The sequence below is a fragment of the Toxorhynchites rutilus genome, chromosome 3 (genome assembly GCF_029784135.1).
Source record: "Toxorhynchites rutilus septentrionalis strain SRP chromosome 3, ASM2978413v1, whole genome shotgun sequence".
NCBI classification, from domain to species: domain Eukaryota; kingdom Metazoa; phylum Arthropoda; class Insecta; order Diptera; family Culicidae; genus Toxorhynchites; species Toxorhynchites rutilus.
Window position 1 is genome coordinate 330,686,419 of NC_073746.1, and position 27,691 is coordinate 330,714,109.

At 38.1% G+C, this 27,691-nt stretch overlaps 1 protein-coding gene across 5 annotated transcripts in view; it reads right to left on the reverse strand.

The window, feature by feature from the left end:
* The window catches only part of LOC129778305 (uncharacterized), a 47,495-nt gene extending 20,008 nt beyond the window's left edge, over positions 1-27,487 (reverse strand). For 2 of the 5 annotated variants that reach the window (XM_055785118.1, XM_055785119.1), the window contains exon 1: positions 27,032-27,466. The gene's annotated coding sequence lies outside the window, so the exon portion shown is untranslated. The other 3 variants (XM_055785121.1, XM_055785120.1, XM_055785122.1) reach the window with 3 other exon arrangements.
* Between the last annotated feature and the right edge of the window lie 204 nt (positions 27,488-27,691).

Genomic DNA, 27,691 nt, shown 5'->3' on the forward strand with positions numbered 1-27,691 from the left:
CGCGCCTGGACACAACAATAAAGTTCAAATGGCCAGTCTTATAAATGAAGATAGTTATTATATCCTACACTATATACTTCAATTCAACCGACTTCTTACATATCTCTGTAAACTCAGAAGAAATCAGTGATTCTATAGTTGTGAAACGCAGTGTATAATCGAGTTCGACCTGTATTTCAAGTTGAAATTTGGGCTCCCACTAATTGACCGTTGCTGATGAAATCTATTATTTTCTCGTTCACGTGTTACAAAAGCACTGATAATATGAAAATACGTAAAATAACACATAAGTATAGAGAGAAATGATTTGTTTGATGTTTTGGTACACATGCACTCAGTTCGCTTTGGCAGAATGAAAATCTTGTTTACGGGAGGTACATATTTCATCAGATGTTGAATATTAATATCGAGAAATGTTGTGCCCATTTGGGTGTAAACTTTCTGGTTCTAGAATGTATGATCGAAGAAAATTATAAAAAAAAAGATTAACCAAAGTGAACCAAGTGAAAAAAATGTCATTTAAAGTATCATTGCCTCCTACAAGCAATTGCTTGGACGTCATAACCAAGTCTTTCGCAATAACATAACACTCCTTTTCTTCTGTGAGCTCACATCTTCGTCTATTTAGGATTCAGAATCTTGAAGAAAATGAAAGAACAAATTTTTGTAGTTGCTAGACGCGCAAAACTTCGTTCTCTTTGCAGCCAGAGCGAACGAAGTGCATGCTTACTATGAACATAATTCCATTACACAACAAATAAGCATTTTGTAACGGCCCTAATTTAATAAATGGTAGGGGAAAAGGGGGGAATTTGGACCACCTAAGAAAATCGCCTAATATTTCCAAACCAATACGGTTTGAATAAAAAATGTCACATTTTATACTAAGCTACACTTGTTTTCTCGCAATCAATAATGTTTAATCATTATATCAAGCTTTAAACTACCAAATATATCATTGTATAAAAGAGATGATTTTTGGACATTAAAATTTGATGCGGGGTGATTTGGACCGTCTATGGGGTGATTTGGTCCAGTGTGTGTTTCATCGAAAAAAACATACTTATGTTTATGTAAAGTATTTTGGAATAATGTTACAATCAGTAACAGTGTTCTGGGATCGATACCAGGTGTCTCGGTCAGACCAGAAAAATTGGATTGAGACCATCTCGAATTCTGCATGGATTTTTTCACTGTTGTTCGAGCATTTTCAAACACTTTTAATGCTTAGTCAAAGAAAATCCATTCTTGATGGCCTGCGTTGCTCTTTCAAGCTCCTCCTTCTTCCAACGTTGTCTGCCCATCCTCTTTTTGTAATTCAGCGGCATCTGGAATCAACTAGACCAAAGAAAAATCTCAAATCTGTAGGACCAATTCACCCTACAAAAACGTGTCCCCATACCCCATACAACATGCAAAAATTAAAATGCAATTAATTTCATTTGTTGTTATCAAACTTACGGTTTCGCTGCATCAAATTGTTTTTCTTCTGTAAGCGAACAGAACTTTACTGCACAATACACGAAAAGTTTGTTTAATGAGTGGGAAAAACCTTAAAACCATGACGTACTTTTTGAGATAATTGGGTGGTCGAAATCACCCCGTATGTCCAACTCACCCCGTGTTACCCTACATATATTGATATACATATATTGTTTTTGATAAAATAATTGAAAAAATAAATGAAAATAAATTGATTTAAAAATACATTACGCTTGGTTCGTTGTGGCTGAATGCAATTTCGAAAAAGGCTGACCAGCATTCTTGACACGGTTTTTTTTTCACAGCCTGCTACACATAATTTTGTTTTGGAGCTGTTGTCAGTTGTCCGAATGACACGATATTTTTATAGTCGACAAATTATCATTTTCTGCATACAGTGCACAATGTGCACAATGCACAATGCACCTCCGGGAGCATTTAAGTGGAAATTAGCATTAAGAGCTCGACAGTTGTTCTCTAGACGAAAACTGTCTTCGACAAAGTTATTACATATAATAAGCTCATTTTTATGTTATCGAAAATAGAGTCACTAAAATTGTCCAAAAAATCCAAAAAATCTAACTTTCTTATCTTTATAGATTGAAGTAAACATAGTTCAATAATGTTGTAGTCTTAGTTATTTGAGACATCTTTGTAGAACAAAGTTTTTTTCTTTCTCTTGAAATAACCGGTATAGCGCCTTTCAACTAAGTTGCTTTAGGGTCACCATGAAAAAAAAAACTTTTTTTTGTTCTAACTTTTATATTTCAAATTTTACATGCAAACTGTCTTCGAAAAACTTTTAGAGCTTACTAATACAAACATTTTTCGATGATTGTACGTTAACTTTCAAATAAGACCACAAATGTTTCTAAGTAGGAGATTGTGGACATTCATTTATCATCTCGTAAACCGATTCGATACTATTTTCGAGTATTTGGATTTCCATTTTGCTGGAATTTGTACGTCGACCAAGCTTTAGCGAACCAGGCCTTTTCAAAAAAAAAATCGAGTTCTCCGACTCAACACGATGCTATCGAGCTCCAAATCATTACTCTACCTGCACAGCAAATGGCAAAAAAAATAGTTGAATCACTTGTCAAATTAGTATCTTTCAATAACTCACCTCATCCATTTTGTCTGTTGGTTTTAAACAGTCTCGGTTCGTCGCCATTTGCGCGTGATTAATACAGGCGTACCTTTTTTTGTGCGGGGGATAGGGACCGCATAAAAAAATTGTGCAAAACTTCACCAGTAGCTTTAAAAAACCGTGTTCGGTACACATTTTGAAAAAAAAATTTTTTTTGTGCGGTAGAAAGGGACCGCATAAAAAAAATTTCCCCCAAGAAAATAACTCAAATCCACGCCGTTCACTGTTCAATTTCGTTTTGCTTCCCTACTTTGCGATGGGACAGTTTGCTTTTTCAGTTGCGCGTGGCTGTTTTGTGCTTTTAGTTGCATGCCGAAACGTGATGCTGTTAGATATCATGCCATGCAAAAACTTAGATCATTTGATGGGAGGAGGGGAATGATTTCAGAAGTGGATAATTGAGACGCAAATATGCTTTTTTCGCACTGAAATGCATATAAACCATCGAACAAAACTAAATGGACGATAACTTCGTCAAATATGCTTCTTTTCATATACCGCACAAAAAAAATCGCACAAAAAAACCGCACAAAAAATCGCACAAAAAAAAATACGCACAAAAACAGGTTTTACTGTAATGCTATATTCGTCTATATAAATAAACATTTCGTCTATATAATTAACATTATTTTCGGCTCATCAGACCAAATTACCTTCTACTGTCATTATCTGATGGGCTCAATATGAAAGGGGTGTAAGTGACATCATCGATTTCTCTACATCGACTCTCTCGTTTGGTCATAACTTAGCTGCAAACACATTCTCTGCTGTATTTGACAATTTGGAAGATAGGTCAGAACCTAATCTATCGGATTCTATATCAATCTCAAATTGGAACGTTTTTGCAGTTGAGTTATTAACTAAAGAAAAAGTAGATGAAGAGAAATCGATCAAATCACTTACACCCCATTTCATTCTGAGCCCCTCGTCTTTTCTTTACTGTTCGACAACCGATTTAATGAATCGATGATACTCATAAAGCGCCTGGTCGGGTAAGAGAGTAAAAAGTGCCCCCAAACCAAATCACCAGCTGTATGGCAAATATTGTATAGGATATCAAATGAGAATTTTTGGCGGTTTTTTTTTTTGAACCCCTATGTGGTTTAACATAGGGTCTAGGGTGAAAAACGTACTTTTTCGTTTATTTCACGCCATCCTCAAAAGCTTTGAGATAAAAATTTCAAAAAAATACTGAATGTGCATCTTACTACGGTGTATCAAGAAAAATTATCAAAAAAAAATCATCAAAAATTTAAGTACTAAAAAAAATATTGAAATTTAGAAAAAAAAACTTCTTTTTATTTAGAGATTCAGTACTACTCTAATTCATATTTAAATGGGTTCCTACGGCTTTTCTAGATATGTGTGATTTTTTTCAGTTTTTTTCATGGTTGCGCGGTACAAAAATATTTTTTTTTATATTTTGGGAGTAGTACCATTTATTGAGTCCTTATATGCTACACCATAGAATCTATGGTGAAAAATGCAACTTTTCGTTTTTTTCACGCCATTCTAAATAGCTTTGAGACTAAAATATATTGTACTATTGCCAAAATGTTTTATTTAGTATCCTATACAATATTTTCCATACAGCTGGTGATTTGGTTTGGGGCACTTTTTATTCTTTTACGCAGCCAGGCCCTTTGGAAATATAAAAAAGATAATTTTTTTTGTACCGTACAAAACTGAAAAAAATCTGAAAAAATCACTCATATTTAGAAAAACCGTAGGAACACATTCAAATATGAATTAGAGTAGTACTAAATCTCTAAATCCCAAAAAAAAATTCAAAATTTCAATTGTTTTAGTACTTCAATTTTTTTGTAATTTTTTTAAATTATTTTTCTTGATACACCGTAGTAAGATGCACATTCAGTATTTTTTTCAAATTTTTATCTCGAAGCTTTTGAGGATGGCGTAAAATAAAAGAAAAAGCTCGTTTTTCACCATAGATCTTATGTTAAACCACATAGGGACTCAAAAACCCGTCAAAAATTCTTATTTGATATCCTATACAATATTTGCCATACAGCTGGTGATTTAGTTTGGGGGCACTTTTTACTTCCTTACCCGGCCAGGCCCTTTCATCTCAGATCGTTCGGAAACGGCACGACTCTTCGAAAATTCCGTGATTTATTTGTTCGATTGGACCCGCACGCTTCCCCTTCCTGTCGTGTCAGAATAATATGAAATCAACTTAATTCGGACCCAACATTCATCCATCGGTTGTGTTAACGTGTTGTTTTTAATTTAACTTGAATTGCAAGATTATTTCAATATTTACTCCGTCCGTTTTCGTCATTGGTTAGGTCATAGATTCAAATACAATCTTCTAACTGAACTAGATTAATAACTTGTAGTGAATAGTGAATGTACATTCTGTCATATATTCTCGTTTTTATGTCTTCAAAGCTGTCAAAACGGATCCCACGATGCGGCAATTAAGTTTCAGAAACAGGGAAATGTCACACGGAACCATTTCTGGGGAGTTACTGTGCATGTTCAATCACTTTCGTGACGTTTTTGGTCAAAAATTCGTTCACAATGATCGATCGATGAATTATCGGGGTACAAAACCCAAGAGTTATCCTTCTACAAATCTGGCCGTTTTCGATTAATTTTCTCTCTCAAACGCTTCATAACGCCAAGTTAATACTCCACAGCGAACATTAAATCGTATGAATAGCCATAACTGGAGGTGATATACATACATCCTAGACACATTTGGATGATATATGATGCATATTACTGACAAATACACGTAAAAGTGGAGGCGATATACGTATATGTCATATTTTATACGCATATAATGCCGTATATGACGATATACGATGATATTTACACTGATATGCGATTTGACCCGACTTTGCTATATAAAATGAATAGAATTTGCGGATATAATATTGCATATCGCGACACTAGGATGATCGTTATACCGATATACGACTTGAACCATCAATGATATAGAAAATTTTTGTTTTTGTATTTTATGCGATTTCGGATACATATGATACATCCTTTGATTGATATTTTAAACGATTGTAATTTGATGTGAATTTATATGCGACCTAGCATTTACAAAAGATATACGATTTTATGTTTGCTGGGTATTTATGGACCGTTTGGCCTCCGGAAGGAATTCGAATATTGATGAAAACAGTCAGCATTACCTTTTGATCGACTTTGACGTCGTCAGTAATTATGCGTTGGATGAACGTGGGATCAGAATTTGATCGTTCAATCATTTGGCAGCCACTTGATTGCGATGAATTTTTTGAAGAAAATTGAGCTGTCTTGGCACTAGTCGTACTACAATTTACTTTATTCTTAAAACAACAAGAGATATGGCCCCTACAAACGGGCTTGTGAGAGATGTTTATCTCAGGGTCTAGCAATTTCCGAGCACCAGTACTTTTATGTTGTTGATGTTTTCATCAGTCAAAGAGGTTGATGGTAATACCTTGTATAAAAGATTGTTCTCGTTAGATCCGACATAAACTGCAAACATGTAACAAGGGATTCTCTACACGCAAAATGCGTATTTTGAAGAGCGAAAAAAAAATTAACATTCAGTCTTGTATAATCGATTGACGAATTATGGTTGATCCTGTATTACACGTGCCTGATGTTATAAGTGGGAATTTGTATTTGTTAATAATGTTAAGCGATACGCGTTGCCTTCCAATCAATGGAAAACGTTGCCGAACGCGTAGACCCATAGCCATGCGGAGTATTACAGGTTGAACCTAAAAGAGTCATCCGATCGAGCCGTAGAGTAGTTGAGGAGTCTCGTCGGTTTTTTCCACACATCGCAATGGAAGAAAAGCAAAACAACTATCACTTTAGGGCTGGCTGAGTTTCTTCTGTGCAAGTGTTTGCTTTTTTATTCGCTTCCTTCACTTCCACTTCCACTCATCTGTGTTCCGTTCGGTGTGTACATCGCTTACAAAATCGTAGTAAAAGTGAATCTTTCAACTAGTTCGCTTGAAGTTGTTGTTTTTTCGCTGTTTTGTTTACATGATGCAAGTTTATCTCCTTCATTGCGTTTCACTTCTCGGGGTCTGTTGTTGCTGCTGCTGCTTTTTTAGGGAAAACGTAATAACGATGGTCGATCGTTTGCGGCTGTTGTTAACCTGAGCATCTGTGGTTAACAATTTAATGCTTTAAAAGTTGTAATACATTTAATAACTCGAAATGCACCTTCGCCATGTTCGATAGTAATCAATTTGTCGATACCCTGGGTGCGACCAGCGGACCAGAGGAATCTCCTGCTGTTATCGGCAAAAAGTGACCAAACGTGTTCGTCATTTATGTGTCCATTGGCAAGTGTATCATCGATGTGACGAAGCACTTGTCCAACTGTTCGAGGAAAAAAAGCGAACAATATCACCGAGCCATGTAAGCTTTATTGTTCGTTGATATAATTATTTAATTATATGACATTCTTGCCCGACACGTCTGAAGCTGGGATGGTTGATCACGTTCACGTGCAATCGCCTCGATGATATAATCCATTCTGTTTCACTTCATTTGTGAACCGCTGGCAACGGAATTTCACTTTCTTTTTCGCGGCTGCCGTTGCCACTTCGAGGTTTGGTTTGGTTACGTTCGAGTGACGTGAGAGGGGCCGGCTTTTCGTGCTCACATAATATGTATTATTTTGCACGCTCTTTGTGTTTACCTGCCGTGTAAATCAATCGTTTGAAGTAATCAGCCGTAAATTGAATTGTTTGTTTTTCGTACTTTCGTGGTGATGGGTGCGAAAAATATCATTAACACACTTTCTCAACACACAGTCGTGTTGCGAGATACCATTCGAAGATATGTTCAAAATTTCGTCCGTTTGCTCCGTTTATGGTTCGTGAGTATAATCAGAGCAATTGGTGCAGTTAAATCCGAATCGGGAAACCAATCAAACACTGTTTGATTGAGCAATTTGTAGCCGCAACATGGTTGCACATATTTAGCTCCACAGGGAGCAAGAAAGTAACATTTCTTCCTAATTTGAATGTTCTCAGACAGCTCCCATCAAAAAGGGGGCACTTTCCGTATCCACAAAACTTATAGTTGTTGCTATTTACGTAATAAGACCTCCACGGCCTAGTTCCTAACGGTACCTGTGCTAATCACACGAAACAAAGAAGACAGAGATTTTCTTTCGAACAAAAGTTTCCCCGGCTTTCTGGTACGATCGTGCCTATGGACTTCACCCAAAATACAATACAGTAATCCAAAATCCATTTTCACGTACGTAAACATTTTTGATTATTTGTAAGAGCTTTGCTGTACATCTTTCGAGTGCGTGTTTTGGTCACTAGATTATGCTTTTGCTGGCACAAAAAAAAGATTACCTTTCTGTAATCTGATTCTCCGGAGAGTTGTATGGTAATTTTGACCCTTCCATAATTCAAGTGACGAGTGTTTCACAAAAATTCACTTAAAACCGATTAAATTCCTAGAGGGAAATGAGTGCTATGAGTACTATACTCTGTTAGTGTTTGAACCCCTAAAGATAATGCACCAATTAGATTACAGATTTTCATTTTCTTGATTTCATAGCGAATAATTCGAAGAATTATGTCTTTTTTCGATAAAATATTAGGTGTTCAATTATGACTTTCCGAATTGTTTCATAAAACCCAGCATCCGTTTGAAACATAGAAGTTACTACACCCAAAGTAAATTTTTAGCACATGTTATGGCATCCCAATTTATTACATTAAGGTGAAGGTGGAAGCTAGTCACCAATGGCTGCCACAATGGCGCTCATTCCTTTCATCTACCTCCCTCACCCCTCGCCGGAAAATCAATAACAGTGTGAAGAAAATGATTGTTTTCACACACTTCCCTTTAAGTAATATCAAACAAACTCTAATCGATTTTCGAGTATTAAATTTTCATCTGCTGTCGCACTGTATAGTGAAAAACATCGGAAAACTCGAGCTAGAGCTCCGAAAGCTAAATTTTCATTTTTCAATTTTCGGCAATGGTTTTGTTTGTATTGGTGAAAGCATCGATATTTTTTCGACACTGATGCCAGACAACATCATCAAAACAGCTATAAAAATCACTCAATAAAATGTTATTCCTGAGTCATAGCGTTTCATGTCATGAAAACCAATAGAATAGAATTGTGTTGATATCAATACAATTATTATTTTTACGTTTAATGGGTCTATAATGTAAGTTTTAGCAACTTTAACATTGGGTAAGAAAATTGTATTGCAGAGCTCGGAACACTGCCACGGCTGCCTATGCTTTCAAAAACAGTAAACGGAAAAGTATTACATTCAATCAAAATGCCTCGGCCAACGAAGAGAAGGGTTGAGTCTCTCCAACGTGAATAAGTGAACATCGAGTTACTATGCGGAAGAACTTGTTAATACCAAGAGAGCCCCAATTCGCATGTGTTATAAATTTGCTCATGTTACGCTTACGTATAATCAGAATTTTACTTCATATGCAAATGCACCTTCTATATTTATTTATATTTGCAATTGTTCATCGGAACATATCGTTCATACATTTCACTTTAGTATTGAATTGTTATTTCTTATTTTCAAATGTATTCAAAGACTCGTGTCAATGAAGTGTCACTCAGTCTGATAAGTGAATTGATCTATTTACGTGTGCTTTGCTCTTCTCTCACAAACACTGTTACCCCATTTTTACACGTGGATTTACCTATACTACTACAATGGCTAGCTTCCACCTTCACCTTAAATGAGCTGAAAAATAACAGAAAATGTTTTACTCTCCAATACATGTATATCATTTGTATAGGGCGCTTGCAGCGTGCATATGGATTAGTGATCTGTTGAGCAGGCAAAAGAGATCGCTGCATAGGATTTATATGGATCGACAAGATTGAGCTTTGTTTAAATAATTATTTTAGCGAAATAGTTGTAGAACTTACGCGCTACACTACATTAATAACATGCGAATATATGTCTCTTTACATAAAAATATTTACTTTTATCGTCAAAGCCATATATACGGAGAAAAATAGAAATTTCTGTTATGGCTATGATCCATATCAATCGAAGCAGATTGATTATTCAAGAAGTTTCACAGAAAAAGTGCAAACTGCACATTGCGATTGTATAGCCGGATTGTGTGAAATGTGCTCCCATTTAGGCTTCGCGCTTTTTGCCCTAAAATGCTGATCTCGTTAAGAAGTAAACTATAATGAATATTCGTTTGCAGATATTCTTAATCGGTGGTTAGTTTTGCCAAAAAAGCAGATGATTATGTTGAAATTAAGAGCATATTCAGCCAGAAAGATCAATCAACCCTCAGATATGATTTCCGGGTACCTGAAAGCTCTGCGATGAAGTGGAATACGGTTATAAAAAAATGATCGGAAATGAAGAAAACCCATCAATTGGCTAATTCATGGAAAATACAAGGAAGCATTCGAACGTGAGCTCGAGCTTCTGTGTCTTCAATCTAGGTCCGAACATGGTGATAATCCTTTCCTGTTATTTTTTCGATTCAAATTCGCTCTAGCGACGATCTAGCGACTTTCCGCTCAATGAATATCGCAAAATAGGTGCTAGTAAGTTAAGCATTACGCGTCACACAAAAGCTCTTGTTCGATAAATAGCTTGCCTAACTGTTTCACAAAGTTCATGTTAGTTCTATGAAATATTTCGCGCTTATAGAAAGATCGCAACTTTATTTAAATCATCTACAAGAACGTCGATTGATAATGAACCCGCTTCTGCTGCATAGAAGCTACGAATGTAAACAAATGATGTTTGCCCAACAGATGCTCTGCATGTATGTGTAGCTAGAGCCCTATAATATATATGCTAGAGCCAATATGAGCGAGCGAAACAGGAGACACATTCAAATGAAAGCATATGAAAGCTTTTTTACACGGCCCAGACAGAGAAAGATATATACTCGTTCATGTCTATTACGCTTATAACAGCACTATATGGCTATCGTGGTCGTGTGAAATAGCTTTACATTCCAGCCGGCCTTGGTTCGATCCTCATTGTCGTCGTATGGACTTTTGACGTGGGATTACGTCTAACCGGAGTATATGGGGGGTAAAATGAAAACCTAAACACAGAACATGCAGGAAAAAATGAAAGATTCCGAACGCTTATAGCTCGTACATTTCTAACTGGATCGGAAAGATGTTTGCATCAATTGATAGGGAATATTTCTACGCTTCTATCGCAATTAATAAAATGTTATTTTTCATTAGAGAAACAATTGAATAACTGTAAAATGTTAAGCGTTATCAAAACGCCCTACCTGCCTTGTTTTGATTGGCCCGATTTACGGTTTCCCCAATACAGCCATCAAAACCAAGCAGACTTGGGGAAATCTGCATTGCGAGTACATGAAAGTTGGGGGTATTTTTGTTCCGACTGAAATGTGTTTCCCTAACACAGAGTTCAAATCCATGGAGCGTGGAGAAATTGGCATTCTAAATACATGTAAGTAGTGATCCCCGATTTTTGAAATTAATCGTTCATCAGCTAATCGAATACTTTTCAGCAGTTTGTTATTCGATACGATTAATCGCCCCAAATAATCGATTAATTGATTAATCGTTACACTGAGAGAAATAATTAGTTATACTAATATTTCTCATTTGCTAGAAAGCCATCTGGAATCAAAAAAGTGTTCATTCTGCCTGAAAACTAATCATTATCTTCTACGCTTCCCTAAACTGGTTAAGGAATCTCAATTCGCGGCATTGAACTTCTTTTGCGAGTTTAGGGGAGCGTTAAAGATAATGATTGAATTTCAGGATAAATCTGCAGCGGCCGTACTTTTTTTTCTTCTCTGGGTTTGGATCGATGAATCGATGTAAATTATTTGTTCGCATCGATTATTAGTTGCGCAGTATTCGTTCGCTTAATAATCGATTTCTGTAGGAAATCGATTAATCGATTAATCGATTAGTCGAACGATTATCGGGGATCACTACATGTAATTCGAGGGCATTTTCGTTCCGACTGAAATGTGTTTCCCCAATACAGACATCAGAACCAAGGTGCCTGGGGAAATTGGCATTGCAAATTCATGAAAATCGGGGGCATTTTTGTTCCGACTGAAATGTGTTTGTCTAACAAAGACATCAAAACAAAGATGCCATCATACCAAACGTAAAAGGATGACAGTCCTAAATTTACTTGTAATGAAGAACATAATCTATCACATTGCATGAATTTACCTTACATGGCATCATACAAACTTTTTACTCACAAAGCAAAAAAAAATTTAAAAAAATTTAATCAATACAAACATATGATTGCTAAGCTAAGGTAGTCCCACGTCAACCTTGCGATTATATCTTAGATATAACCCACCCATTTTTTTTTGACACAATCCCAAATGAAATGAGGAAAGAAAACAGAAAGAGATATCTGCTCACATACATACAAACCATTTTCAAGTTTTTAAAACAGCTCATTATTTGCGCAGGAGGTGCTGGAGGGCCACAGCACATGAAATGGCATCATTTCTGCCAAAGATGAAATATTTCCAGCCAACGCTAGTTTGGGTGTAGTACTTCATTTAAAGTATGAAGCATCGAAAGGCCCAACTTCGACCCATCTTTCAAGCAATTGAACGCAGATAGAAGTCAGGTTGTTTTGAAGTGATCCAGTTATCAAGCCATTTTTTATTTTTTCCAGATGTCGGAACTGCTCTTCAGAAAAAGTCGATGCCATGAACCGGAACAAATACAGGGCAAACTCGATTACAGTGGTGAAAAAAATAATAGGTGTAAGCATCTGAATTATAACCTTTCATATATTATGCATATTAATACGCCATTTCTGTGGGATGCTATTTGTCAAAGCTCATATTATTTTGACCGTTAGCGAACGTAAACTTTCATTGACCAGTATTTGAGTGGAAAAAATAATATGTGTTTATTGGATATAATAAGGATATATTTCATAAGTAGGCTTTGAAGTTTTGCTTTTTGTTTACAGACAATAGGTCGTGGTGAACATTGTAGTCTCGATGAAAGACGGCTGATTACAAAACTACGATATGAAGGTAAAACTTTTAAACAGATAGCAGAAACCATCGGCTGCTCACAGAATATGGTTACAAATGCCCTGAAATATCGGAAGAAATCGAAACACAGGAAAACTAGCTCTAGGGACTGCAAAATACTGAAATTGGCGAAGGAAGCTATCAAAAAGGAACTTGAACTGGAAGTGACAACTAGAACAATCCGGAACTGCTTGATTGATTGTACATACCGTACTCGTGCGGCCACTTCTCTCATATCGGGAAGAAATCGTGAAAAAGACTGGTATTCGTTAAACATCATCATCTGGAGAATCTCAAACGACATGGAGCCAGCTATTTCAGAAATGTTCTATGGAGTGACGAAACAGAAGTTAAATTTATGCAGATAGTCGACATTATGTTAGTCGTCCCAGAAATAGCGAGTTCTCTCCACAACACACGAAGAAGACCATCAAGCATGACGGGGGTTGCGTGATGGGTAGGGGATGCGTTTCATGGCATGGCGTTGGATAAAGTTTCTTTTTTGGATAAAGTCTATTATGACACAGAATGAATACCTTAGCATTTTAAATGAAGTAATGCTACTTAATGCAGAGGAAGAAATGCCATTAAAATGGAGATTCCAACAGGATAACGATCCTAAACACATCTCGTAAAAGGTTCGTTGAAAAAGGAATTAACGTTTTGGACTGGCCAGCGGAGACTGATCTCAATACAATAGAAAATCTTTGGAACGAGGTCAAGAGAAATGTAGCTATTTAATATAAAACACAAAAACCGGATCGGGTTGTGGAACGCGATTCAAGAAGCTTGGTATGCTATTCCGGTAGAAACATGCCAGAAGCTTGTCGATTCTCTGCCAAGACGTTGTTGAAGTAGTTGAAGTTATCATCGTGAGCGCTTAAATGTTTGGAATTCGATGCGTTACGATAATGCTCAGTATCGGGAAAATGTTTATCGTACTGAGCTGTCGAAGGCATATACAATGGATTCATAAATGATTCATTCTGAGCTGTAAAACTAATACGTGGTGACAGTTTTATGGGCAATAATTGATTGGTTTGAGCCGAGCATTGACCTAAAACCAACCAAAATATGTGACCAGAAACAAGACCGTTATATTACATCATGACAACACTACGGCTCATACTTTTATAACGATTAGAAACTATTCGAACAACAATGGATCGGAAGTTTCACTAAGTGTCATGAAATAAAGGGTGTCCCACATCAAATAGCATCACGGAAAAAACGCTGTAGAAAATTACCCTTTAAGTATTTTCTCTTGAAAATTTGGGTATACGTAGTTTAGAGTGTATTGTTTACACTGCATTTTTATCGCTGTCAGCTTTGCGTCACCCGAAAAGCAACGTCGCGAATTGATTTTGCGCAAGCACCTGGAAAATCCTCAACTCTCTCATCGGGACATCGGAAAACAACTCGAAATCCTGCAGTCAAGGGTGAGTCGTGTGATTAAACGTTACTACGAACTCTAAGCATCGAATGGTAGGAGAAATGCGGTCAGAATGTATGCTCTATTAGTGATCATGATCACAAGCGTGTCATGGAAGCGTTTAAGCGGAATCCCAATGCCTCGGTCAGGGATGTGGCCAAAAAGTTGAATCTGTCCAAGTTTTTCGTTCAGAGAGCCAAGGGCCGGGATAGACTGCATACGTGCAGAAGGCTCCAAATCGTGACGAACGGCAAAATACGGTGGAAGAGTCACGGCCCAGGAAACTGTACACCTAGATTCTGACGAAACCTCATTGTCTCATCATGGATGATGAGATTTACGTCAAGGAGGACTTCCGGCAGCTTCCGGGGCTACTGTTCATCACCGCGCAGCACAAGCTTTATGTTCCGGAGGAAGTGAGGAAGCAGAAACATTCAAAATTTGCCTAAATATACATGATTTGGCAAGCGATCTGCTCATGTGGCAAACGGAGTGCGCCGTTCGTGACTACCGGAACAGTCAACGGGCAGAGATTTATTTCGAGGAGTGTCTACAGAAACGTCTGCTTCCTCTGTTGAAGGAACACCCCTACGATCTTCTAGCCGGATCTAGCTTCGTGCCACTATTCAAAGGATGTCCTGGGGTGGTACGAAGCCAACTTGAAGCCCCAACGCCCACCCACCAAAAGCACCGGAGCTAAGGCACATCAAAAAATACTGGGCTATTGTGAAGCAGACACTACCGAAGCATTTCAAGGGTTTCAAATATGAGGAACACATGAAGAAAAAGTGGATTTCCGTACAAAAGAAGCTGCAGCCAGATGTTGTACAGAACCTTATGAGTGGAGTTAAGCGTAAGGTGCGAGCATACGGTTATGGTATTAGAGTTGAATGAAATAAATATGTCAAAAGCTTACTAATGTGTTATATTTTATTGTCTGAAAGTGTGAAAAGGATCAGTCAACTAGGTAATTTTTTACAGCGTTTTTTTGTGATGAAATTAGATGTGAGACCTTTATGCTTCGCTTCAAAACGGGGCACCAAAACTGATTTTGTTTTTTCTTGAACTCAGAGATAAACAGCTGGATGTCCATAGATTAACAGATATAATGGAATGGTGAAAAGCGATGGACATCGATACTTGGAATTCTTGCAACAATTTGTTTAAGAGAAGCATTTACTCTCAAAGAGGCCGGTTTTGAAATTATATTCTATTGAAAAATCAGCTAATAATTTTTTGTGTGGAATTAAAGACTGCTGGGCTGCTTGCTGCTTGGAGACGAGAGAAAAGAAGATTCGGATAAAAAGTATGTACAATTTTAAAGTATGTATTGCTTTTCAATGTGGTCATCATTCAATGCTAATACTCTCAGCGTGGAACAATTTTCCTCATTTTGTCACTTTGTCATTTGATTTTTCTTGAATGCAGCACATGACAACCACTTTCAGCTCATTATCTGAGGTTTAGTGATCACCATTGAGCTCTATCTTGAGTAGTGGTGACAAACATAAATTGCAAAAAAAAGGGAAATGGGTTTTTAATAATAACAACATTTGGTGGATCACACCATTGAGGATAATGGCGGGTTCCTTCGGCTGAAGGAAGCCTGGATGATAGCTCAGGTTTATACACGAAATTACACGGAATATGGTACTTAAGGAAGACCATTGGATGTGGCTTGCACTGGAGAGTTAAAACACATTGGAACAATCTCTAAACACGGTATTTATTTTGGCGGTCTAACACGGTAAACGTTTGGATTTGGAATGAAAGGTATATTGGTAGGAATCTTCTTCATGCACGTATTTGTTTGTATGCGTTCGCGTCGGGCTACTGTGCTGGTTGCGGATGCGTCATACACCAAACACTGCATTTAGAATGAGAGGGATAGATTTGGATGGGAATAAGGATAGGGATCGGAAAGGGAAAAGACTTTGTTGGATAACTGCTCCTCTTTCGCGCTGTCGGTCGCGAACATACTCCCCCCGGGCTTAAATCGGAATTGGATCGCACAAATCACCACGAGTTGCCCAGTATCTATGACTGGAACATGGAGGGGAATGGAATTCCAGGTAACCTCTCGTGGTGGACAGGAATCATTCAATATGTTCCGCATTTCGTCATCTGTCTTGGGGAAGGATGCAGCGAAAACAAATTGACACGGTTGACAGCTCCGGGATGAATTACAATCGCTGTTATGATGTCCTTTACGCAGGTAGTTGTAACATATTTTCAGCTCATGGATTTTGGCTTGTCGTTTAGGAACGGATATCATACTAAGTACTCCAAATTTATAGTTGGGGTGCGCACCGACACACAGGGCACCGGATGGCTTGGCATTGATAGCACACATTTCGGTATGTGCACCTTTCATCGCGTTGTTGGGTTTCGTTATTGCATAGGTTGGTTGAATGGCATAATCACATGATGGACTTTCATAGCATTCAGGGATGACATAGCTTTCATCAACGATATCGGCATAGGTTAAAATCACAGCTTCTGGAATAGATGTTTTCCACATCTTTCTGGTATCGTTCTTCAGTACTGACACTTCGGTTAGATTCTTAGCATCTGCTTCAAAATCGGTGGGAAAATGTATATCGTCAAAGGCCACTGCATTAAAACGCGAAAAAGTCTCAGGCTCATCTTCATCTGTAGATGTGCGATCCGCTAATGGCTGCTGCTGAACAATAATGCGGGGATGATCGATTGGTGGAAATTCAACTTGCTGGGGGATGGAAACTGGGGTCGGACACATCGTTTGCATCATACGTTCGACCAGGACACATGTTTCGTAATAGTGTGCCTCAAAATCAAGGTACCATTCATCATGTTCTTTGAAATGATCTTCGTGACACATAACGTATATTCGATGATGGAGGGCGACACACTCTTCAAAATGACGTTTTGAATTTCTCGCATAAACGCTCAAACTTGCGGCATCAATTTCGATTTCACTCACCGCCCCACAGACTGCGCCTCGAATACGCGTTATTTTTGCCTTCGCACTGTCACGTAAATAAATCAGTCTTTCTACATCCGCCATTTCTTCTTTTGGATTTACTTGCATTTGTGTGTGTTGCATCAATGAGATCATATGAATTGGAGAGAAAGAACACTTGAAAACACACACAATGATATATACACGATTTCAGGATCGTGCACGTTCGGACACGTTACAGAACGGCGCTTAACACACGGCGTCGTTTGTTGGTTAGTTTCTTCTTTTCACGGGATACACGGATTTTTCGGGAAACACTACACTGGAAACGTCTTTTTTCCTCCACACAAGCCATGGAAAAACACACAACACTCGGTTGATTGCAAGTCACAAGTTGCTGGGAGCAACGGAAGTGGGCGCTCGGTTGAGCCAACACATTGTAATTACCACGGCTGTGGTTCACTAATCCGGCTCGAAGGACCAAAAAATGGTGGATCACACCATTGAGGATAATGGCGGGTTCCTTCGGCTGAAGGAAGCCTGGATGATAGCTCAGGTTTATACACGAAATTACACGGAATATGGTACTTAAGGAAGACCATTGGATGTGGCTTGCACTGGAGAGTTAAAACACATTGGAACAATCTCTAAACACGGTATTTATTTTGGCGGTCTAACACGGTAAACGTTTGGATTTGGAATGAAAGGTATATTGGTAGGAATCTTCTTCATGCACGTATTTGTTTGTATGCGTTCGCGTCGGGCTACTGTGCTGGTTGCGGATGCGTCATACACCAAACACTGCATTTAGAATGAGAGGGATAGATTTGGATGGGAATAAGGATAGGGATCGGAAAGGGAAAAGACTTTGTTGGATAACTGCTCCTCTTTCGCGCTGTCGGTCGCGAACAACATTTTAAAAGCCTTGTTCTGTGATCGGTATCGTGTTAAAATGGAGAAAACAAATTTGATTCCATTTGATTTTTTTTTTATTACACGTTCAAATAAGTGAGTAATCATGCGAAGGAAATTGATGTTAACAGTAAGCATACATATCACGCAGCACTGCGTACAACATAGGGATTGGAATCCTAAGCACCTCAGAAACTTGACTGATTCAAGCAACTGATCTACGAGACATAGGGAGTTCACACTACTTATCAATCAAGTGTCATATAGAACGTGATCAGAGGATTGTAGTTGCATAAAAATGACTAAAAATCATTCATATGTTTATCGACCTCCATCACTCTATTGAGTTAAATATAAATTGTTTGCCAACATGAACACATAAAATAGCAGCCAAAAATCATCGGAAACATAAATAAAATGGAAACAACATTCCATTTATGGGCAAGCGAGTATAAAATTAACCCAAAGAGAATTCATTCACTCGACCAAACGTAGGTCCATTCAAGCTTTGTTGAAACGATTTGCATGATAACTGCGGAAGGCCTAATGTGTGTGAATATTTCTGCACATTATAGAGAAACGATTAAAAATAGTGTTGGGTGTGGGTTAGGTTATATTTGCAAGAGCAATAGCGCTTAATATGAGTTACATCCTTCGCTACCCAGCATTAACATTTTTGACCTGAAAATAATCAAAATGATCAACGATCAAAAACTTCGAGAGGAAACATAATTAGGTTTACATAACTATGTAAAAGTGTGATTTGGAGAAACGGAGGAAGGAAAGCTTTTTGCAATTCGAGGTTTTCAACATACTGTTTTTGACGTAGGACTACGTCTTAAATTAAGCGTGCAAAATCAGAAAGCAGGTCACGTTTTTATGAAATAATGTTAACGTTAATAACTATTTTTTGCTGCGAACGGATTTCAACGATTTGCGTACCAATCGAATCGGAAATTTTCTAAGATTTGTTTGATATGATATACATTACAATCCCATAGTCTGTATTGGTTAAATTGATGAAAATTGGAAGCATTCCCATTTCCCCATACATTTGTTCTGTCCATTTGTGTGCTTTCCCGAACAGAGCTATCAATAACGGGCAACTTAGGCAGATGCTAGAATAGAAACAACGAAGGAGGATAGCGAAAAGAGAATATTTGCGAAGTAAACTCCACCCTTGCATAGTTAGTAAGCTGTGGCTAGCGTATAAGTATTGCATCTCCTCTGAGGAAAGTTCTCAGAATTTTTCTGTACCCGAAACAACAAAAGTCGCTAATTCTGCTCGTTTTGTGTTTTATGTTCATTTCCTGTACATGTGAATAACACACCTTCGATACTTTTAGTTGCCATTCGTATTTGCTCTCGTGCGCGTCGGCTCTGTTCTGATGCAACAAGCTCCTAGCTTTGTTGACGAATTTGACCGAGAGTCGAGAAACGATTTTTCATAAACGGTCATTCTCGCGATGTTTCATTTTTATCGCTGTAACTGTGTGCATCTGTTAGACGCGTGTTTAATGCTTGTTGAATGGCGATGCACGGAAGATGCCTCTCGTTAAATACTCAGTACAATGCGTGCATTGATATGAAGAAACAAATTGCGACATATGACCAATTAGTGTATAGTTCTCGCAAATGCAAGAAGAATCGTTGCTTCTCGAAATGAATCTACAAAACCACGCAAGCCACTAAACCTTTTCAGGGTCCCCGGAACTTTTTACTAAAGGGTTAATTATGTGTATGTGTGGATTATGTATCGTAGTCCTATTCATCCACAGCCATGTAAAGCTTTTCTATAGCTATGTTGGACATTCAAAAATAGAAGTATCTATGAGCTTAAGCTAAGTTATAATTTATCATCAATAAATGAACTGTACGTTCATCAAATTATAAATTAACATTTAAAACAGCAAACCAAAAAGCAAAATGCAAGAAATGTAAGTTGACATATAAGTTAATACTTACATCAGAGTGAGTTAACACAACTGATTGAATGGACCAGTCTGAACATAATTATAAATAATTAACAAAATTAGGATTTCGCTAAAAATATCATCCGAAACGTTAATGGTCAGGCTAGATTACAACACAAAGTATTGTGAGTGGATTCACAAGCAATGCCGAAATAAACTGCCTGCTGTTTGATTGATGATGATTTGCCAGTTTTGACCAACACTTAATGGTTGATGGATGATGGTTTTTCCCCATCTTAATTCATTAAGACAACAAAAAGTCAGATGAATAAATAATAAATAATAAATAAATAATAATAATAAAAAAAAAATCATTGGATATATTATTTACTAGCTAGCCCGGCAAACTTCGTCCCGCCCATTTACTTGATTAATTCTCGAGTAATGCAGAAATTTGTGTTTTATTTGTATGGCAGCCACCCCTAAGAGAGGGGGGAGGGGTATCTAACCACCATAGAAACATTCATTGCACCCTAAAGTTTCCATATGCCTAATTTGGTTTAATTTGCTTGATTAATTCTCGGGTAATGCAAAAATTTGTGTTTCATTCGTACGGCAGCCCCCTCTAAGAGAGGGGTAAGGAGTATCTTAACACCATAGAAACATTTATTGCATCCTAAAACCTCCACATGCCAAATTTGGTTTCATTTGCTTGATTAATTCTCGAGTAATGCAGAAATTTGTGTTTCATTTGTATGGCAGCCCCCCCCTTTGAGTGGGGGAAGGATTGTCTAACCATCATAGAAACATTTATTGCACCCTAAAACTTTCACATGCCAACTTTGGTTTCGTTTGATTGATTAATTTCCGAGTAATGCAAAAAATTGTGTTTCATTTGTATGGCAGCCCCCCTCTAAGAGTGGGGGAAGGAGTATCTTATCACCATAGAAACATTTATTGCATCCTAAAACCTCCACATGTCAAATTTGGTTTCATTTGCTTGATTAATTCTCGAGTAATGCAGAAATTTGTGTTTCATTTGTATGGCAGCCCCCCCTTTGAGTGGGGGAAGGACTGTCTAACCATCATAGAAACATTTATTGCACCCTAAAACTTTCACATGCCAACTTTGGTTTCGTTTGCTTGGTTAATTTCCGAGTAATGCAGAAATTTGTGTTTCATTTGTATGGCAGTCCCCCCTTAGAGAGGGGGAGGGGTCTCAAAATATCACGAAAACCTTCCCCGGCCCCAAAAACCCCTACATACCAATTTTCATGTCGATCGGTTCAGTAGTTTCCGAGTCTATAAGAATCAGACAGACAGACAGACATCACTCCATTTTTATATATATAGATTAATATCGGATGCATGCTACACCCAAACTAGTGTTGGCAGAAAACATCTCATATTCGGCAGAGAAAATGCTTTTTCGTGTGCTGAAGGGTTTTCTTTGTTTATTTATTTAGGCTCATTAGCATTTTAGCTGTAACAGAGCCGGATTTTGATCGTGTGCATGCAACATGTTCTGTCGTATGAATAAATAGCACCTTACACAGTTGCCATTTTTAGGCGTAAGAGTATTTCTTCTATACCATTGCATATGGTAACAGTTCGGCTGAAAAGTTAATAAGGTTGACGTCAAGATGGCGCCTCTTACAAAAATCTACTTCACTATCACAAAGCACCATCTTCCAATGGATACGTGTCAAAATTTGACAGCGATCGGTCGATTGATTCGTGAGTTACAGCATTGAGAGTGAAACAACTTTTGTCATTGTGAAAAAAAACAAAAATCCTGATTTCGTGTATTGATAAAGCATTGCTTTTTGACTCTGCTGGAGCGGAGTCCGGATAACGTTTGTCAAGCCATGCTGTGGTTTGCACTGTATTTTTTTCTATCCAAAAAGTTATCTCTATCGCTGATGATTTGCACCGTTTTTGCACCAAATTTTGCGCCGATTTTCTATACATGTTTTACACCACGCTTGAATCTGATTTGCTTTCTCTGTTGAATTATTTTTCTTTACACGAGCGCATACGGTTGGTATGGAGGCGCGCTGTTGTTTTTATGCTTTGCTTTGAACGAGCGAATACAAAACGGGCGCTAGAAATTGATGTGTGTGTGGTGCGCATCATACATGTGAGAAGCAATGTTTAGTATTTGAATTATGCGCTGTGTTCATTCGGCGCTCTCATGTTTATGAATATGGTACACTTCGTACCAAGAGAGAATACGTGTTTGTTATGAACGCGCGCTGATGAAAATTGAACTCGAGTGCAGCGCAGCGTATGTTTTCTGAAGACTGTATGAGAGTAGACCTCTCTTTCTCTCAGACTGAACGTCAGCATGGCAGTTGTACAAAAAAAAAGTCCAAACGATGATAAGACTGGAATGCTTTATTTTTAATGCTTTATTCTGCAAAAATGGTTACAAATTTAATATTCAAAGTAAAAGTGGGAAAAAGTTGTGACTAGCGATGGGTAAGCTAGTCACAACTTTTTCCCATCTTTCTGGCAATTCACGAATCCCTTTACGGGAATAATCGGCCGGTTTGTCGGCTAACCACAAATCTATCTAATTTTTGACTTCATCAAAATTGGAGAAGTGCTGGTCAACCAGGCCATGCTGCATCGATCGAAAAAGGTATTAATCGGACAACAACCATTGTCATGGTTTATTAGCACTTTCGTGTACTGCTGTTCTACGCATAATTGTCCCACGGTTCATAGGGACATAGTACAGTTATGTGTCGGCTAACCACAAATGAAGTCAGGAATGCTATGAGGAACGTACCAGTGAATGCCTTTAACTTGCGTATTGGTGACATTGCAGTTTCGAACGTTCTTACAGCCTTAACAAATATGAAGTCCTCGGTTTCAGCGGGACCGGATGGAATCCCAGCAATCATTTTAAAACGTTGTGCTGAAAATGTCTGTGAGCCTCTGAGATTCATCTGCAATAAATCACTTTCAGACTCTGTTTTTCCGGATAAATGGAAGGATTCCTTCATGTTCCCAACTTTTAAAACAGGAGACAAGAGAAACATCGAAAACTACCGTGGAGTTACATCATTGTGTGCCTGTTCAAAGCTGTTGGAAATACTAGTTTACAATATACTGATACACACCGCTAGAACGTATATATCCCCTGGTCAGCATGGATTTTTCCCAGGAAGATCAACTACCACTAACCTGATACAGTTCACATCTGATTGCTTATTAACTATGCATGATGGTTATCACACTGATGCTATTTATATACACCGATTTAAAGGCTGCGTTTGACCGTGTTAATCGCCGAATTCTACTTGCAAAAGTGGAACGATTAGGAATCGAAGGTCGGGTTGTCAAGTGGTTGAGGTCCTACCTTGTTAACCGCCGTCTTCGCGTAAAGCTTGGTTGCCACGAGTCATGCCTTTTTACCAACAGCTCTGGAGTTCCTCAGGGGAGTAATTTAGGACCGCTTCTGTTTTCTCTGTTTTTCAACGACGTGTGCTTTGTTCTCCCCAAGGGTGTAAAATTTCATACGCAGATGACCTAAAAATCTATTCAACAGTACGATCAGCAGACTGTAAGCAACTGCAGGGTTATCTTGATCTCTTTGAAGACTGGGGCAACAGAAATTATCTGGTGATTAGTGTGAAGAAATGTGCCATAATATCCTTCACCCGTAAACTGTCTGCAATCCAATGGTCTGCGGAGAAACGCTGGAAAGAGTCTCGAGCATAAGAGATCTAGGAGTAGAGCTGGATTACAAATTGACTTTTCGGAACCATTACTCCAGCATCATCGCTAAGGCTAACCGGAATCTAGGCTTCATCTTTCGTGTTTCAAAGGAGTTTCAAAGGAGCGGATTGAAGCAGTACAAGCGAGATTCGTTAGATACGCACTACGGTTTTTACCCTGGAACAACCCAATCGAGCTGCCGCCGTACGAGAGTCGATGTCGTTTACTTGGAATGACTACCTTGAAGATAAGGAGAAACCACCAGAAAGCCATATTTGTTGGGAAACTACTGCTAGGAGAAATTGACGCTCCCAACATACTTTCACGAATCAACCTCAGCGTCCCATCCAGACAACTTCGCCCTCGGCAAATTCTTGGGCTGAACTTTTATAGAACTGAATATGCCCAGAACGAACCAATCAGATCAATGTGTGCAATTTTTAACGAAGTTTATAACTTATTTGATTTTAATGTTAGTGTTAATGTATTTACTGATCGACTACGATCAATGTTATAGTATTAAGAATGTATTATAAAATTCATGTAGACTTTTCTGTTCGATGAATAAATGTAAATGTAAATATGTTGAACGGCAGTGTATCGGATTCAGTATCACCGAGTATGGTACCGGAAAAAGCACTAAAATCAGGTGAATGTCCTTCAAGAACAACGGCTGCATCTGCATCCGAATTCAAGGTCATTTTTCCCAGTGTCCGGTTCTTCGCTTCTTGCTGTTGCCCGAGGAGCATTCTTGTGATTGGCCTCGTTCAATGTTGCTCTCGACTTGTTTGCCAAAACCGGAAAGGCCGTTCTCCGAGTCATTATCTCCAGCATCCACATCGCTGTCTCCACCGCTTGGGGGCACGATGACAAAGTCAATATCATTTGTTGACACTAGATTTTCGAAAGCGTCTTCGTCCAAATCGGGATATCATTTTTTACACTCGTCTAGTAGTGTTGTGTCACAGATTTGAGCAATTTAGAATCCTTTAAGAGGTAAAACTTTGATAAATTTATGGTTGCTTTTGCGACTCCATTAAATTCGAACTTTGCAAGCTTCAATACACAACAAAACAACAAAAATGACAGATAAAATGACACTGACACAAAATACACTCTTAAATTATCATGTGGTATCATTTAAAATGTGCTCAACACTTTAGTTTCGTATTAAATTTAATACGCTGGGCACTAATGGGTTAAATCCGCCTTTTTTTCAAGTACAGGTCATTCGATTGTACACAATTTTGGACTCGATAATTTTTTTTCAATTTCATATATGAAATATTTAAAAAAAAGAAGTAATATTCCAACGTTAAGGTAAAATTTAATTTGCTATTATAAGTACAGTGGAGTATAGTGATCGTAAGGAGATCATGATTTTTGAAGAATTTTGAAGAATTCCCACCGGGAATTGTTTATAACGATATAGTAGCGAAATTTAAAAAAAACAGATGTTGGGTGTCAAAGAACAAATCGTAGGGCGGTTAGAGAGCTTTAATTTATATGATAGAAACTTCAATTCAAGTTTTTCAATGCAATTTTGAGAAAAATAATAATAACACCTTCAAAACCACTTTCTGCAAAGTTTTTCACTTCCATAATGTTATTTAAATCAACTAATTTAGATGTTCCACAACTATTCCATGTACTAAATTTTCTTTCATCTTTCAAACAAAATCGACAGAATCGTCTCACGTAGCGTACTTTTTAATGTAGAGAAATTTGGAGGCAAACAGAGCCCGAAACGAAAAAAAAAGTTTTGTAGCTTTGTCATTGTTGAAATGCGACCATATGCGTTTCTTCTAATATTATCGTCTATCACCTTCTGAGATGTTCTGCATGAATTGTGTCGCATTTCAAGCCAGATGTGGAAAAGTTGTTTCCCAGCGATGAGAACTGCGTTTTTCGGTGGAAAATTGAAATCTTCTCAGTGCATGCATTCATTCATCTTCCCTTACCAATGGCACCAAATATTTGTACTAAAAAGTTCATTCTTGAATTTTTGTAATGTTTATTTTTGCCTGCAATAGTTTCGCATTCCTTCGTTAACCACGCGGTTGTGTCCCGGACATGATCCTTTTAATTTTTTATAGTAAAAAGCTTCCTACTGCTGGATCGTCACCAAATAAAATTCGATCACTTTTGCAAGCTTCTGGGAAATGTTTTGGTTCAGTTGTATTTCAGTGAGGCGACGCTTTTATTCATGTTTCACTGCAAAAACATCATCGTACTTGACTGACCAACTTGTAGCCCCGATTTGACCTCGATCAACCATCTTTGGGGAATATTGGCTGTGAGAGTACACGCCAACGTAAGCCAGGTTAACAAGGTAAACGATAAAAGCATATGCGAATGCACACCAGTTTATTTGTTTTGATTTTCGAATTCTTGGATTATCTGGAACATGAATCGTTCAATTTAAACCTCTGTAGAGAAATGTGATGGAACCATCATCTCCCAAAAAAACATTGAATCTAATGAATCGCCTGAAATTTCGTTTCTGGCGCTAGATTTCGTAATTTTGATCAAGATTGTACCGAGACAATCGTGGAAGAGATTGGTGGTTGCGAAAAATACACGGTTTTTTTTTGAACGGAGATTTTCTCCCAGTAAAAGAGTTCAATTTGCCATTCTATGATTCAAAGCATTCTAACAGATAGCGAAGCGTCTGCGTTTGCTAGACCAAATCAATGTCTGGGAACGAATAATTGCACTACCACTATCGCATTAATCCGGCCGAATGACCCCGTTGGTCGAACTTTGTCCAAACGATCACAAACCCGGTACAGTCCAGTTAGTGCACTATTCCATTAGCTGCCATCCCGCTGATCGTAGCGAACAATGCAATTGTGCAGTCCATCGAATTTTCACTCCCTCACAGTACGCAGCCAACCGCATCTATCGAAGATGCCTAAGCACTTTTCAAATAACGAAAGTGTCTTCAGTTTGCATTTCCATTTTCCGCGCGCTTCTTCTTCTTCTTCAGGGATGGTGCACCTACACAACAACAGAACACGACGGATGCCCACTTATCATTTTCCTCCACTTTTCACCGCATTTCAGTTTCCGTCACTTCTGGGCGACCATCGTTCGTTCGTTCCGTCCGAGATGTGGGGTTTCTCGAGATTTTGTTACCGTAACGCTTCAAACCGATATCTTTTTACATAAAAAAAACATAAACACTTTTCTTCGTACCAATTTCAGCTCATTTGTAGTCGAATAAAGGGAAAATATTATAGTGGCACTTGCAAGCAGCTCGGCATGTGAGTATGTGAGATGAGGAATGGAAAACAACACTTAATAGAGCATAAAGTACCAGCGAGAGAAATTTTTAGGTGGAAAACTGATACATTTATCAAATGTTTTTTTTTTCTTTTTTTTCGTTTTCACGTAGACTGTCTTGTACTGATTCTCATATACAAATAATGCCTGATGGTACGCACTTTGCTAGTAGATTTCTTCGAAAACAAAACCAACAAATCATCTGTTTGTTTTTTCTCATAAAAACCACATTTCCATCACATTCATTGCGATCAAATGTTCAATAAAATTGGAATATTTTTCAGTATCTATCCGTTTGCGAAAAATACCACTATTGATAGCTTTCTTTTCACTCTGATCAAACCATGCTGTGTTATCTTAATTTTTTTTTTGTTGAGTTTAGCAAAACCAAGACCATTAACTAATCCGTACAATTTCAGCTAGCACAAAAGTGATCAATTCAGTGCACAACGCATCAACAAAAGCACACGCGCCGCAATCAAATCAAATCCGCGCACCAAAAGCACCGAAAACGGAAGCGAACGCACTTTTGTAACAATCGAATCGTTTGCGCCTGTTCCTCGCGAGCACTGGTCTGTCCTGCGCGGTCCTCTGATATGCACTGTCTGAGTAAAACTGATTGCCTGCTGGAGAAAAATTAAGACTCGAAGCGCGTCGCGACAGACACAAAACCTCCAAGCTCCCCAAACCAGCGCTCCACAAAGCGGCGTGAGCGAAAATTAATAACGTAATAATGATGGAAATAAGTAAATAACACGAAAAAAGGAGTAGAGGAACGCTTAAGAGAAACACAGAGAGAGGGATAGCGATAGAGAGAAGTA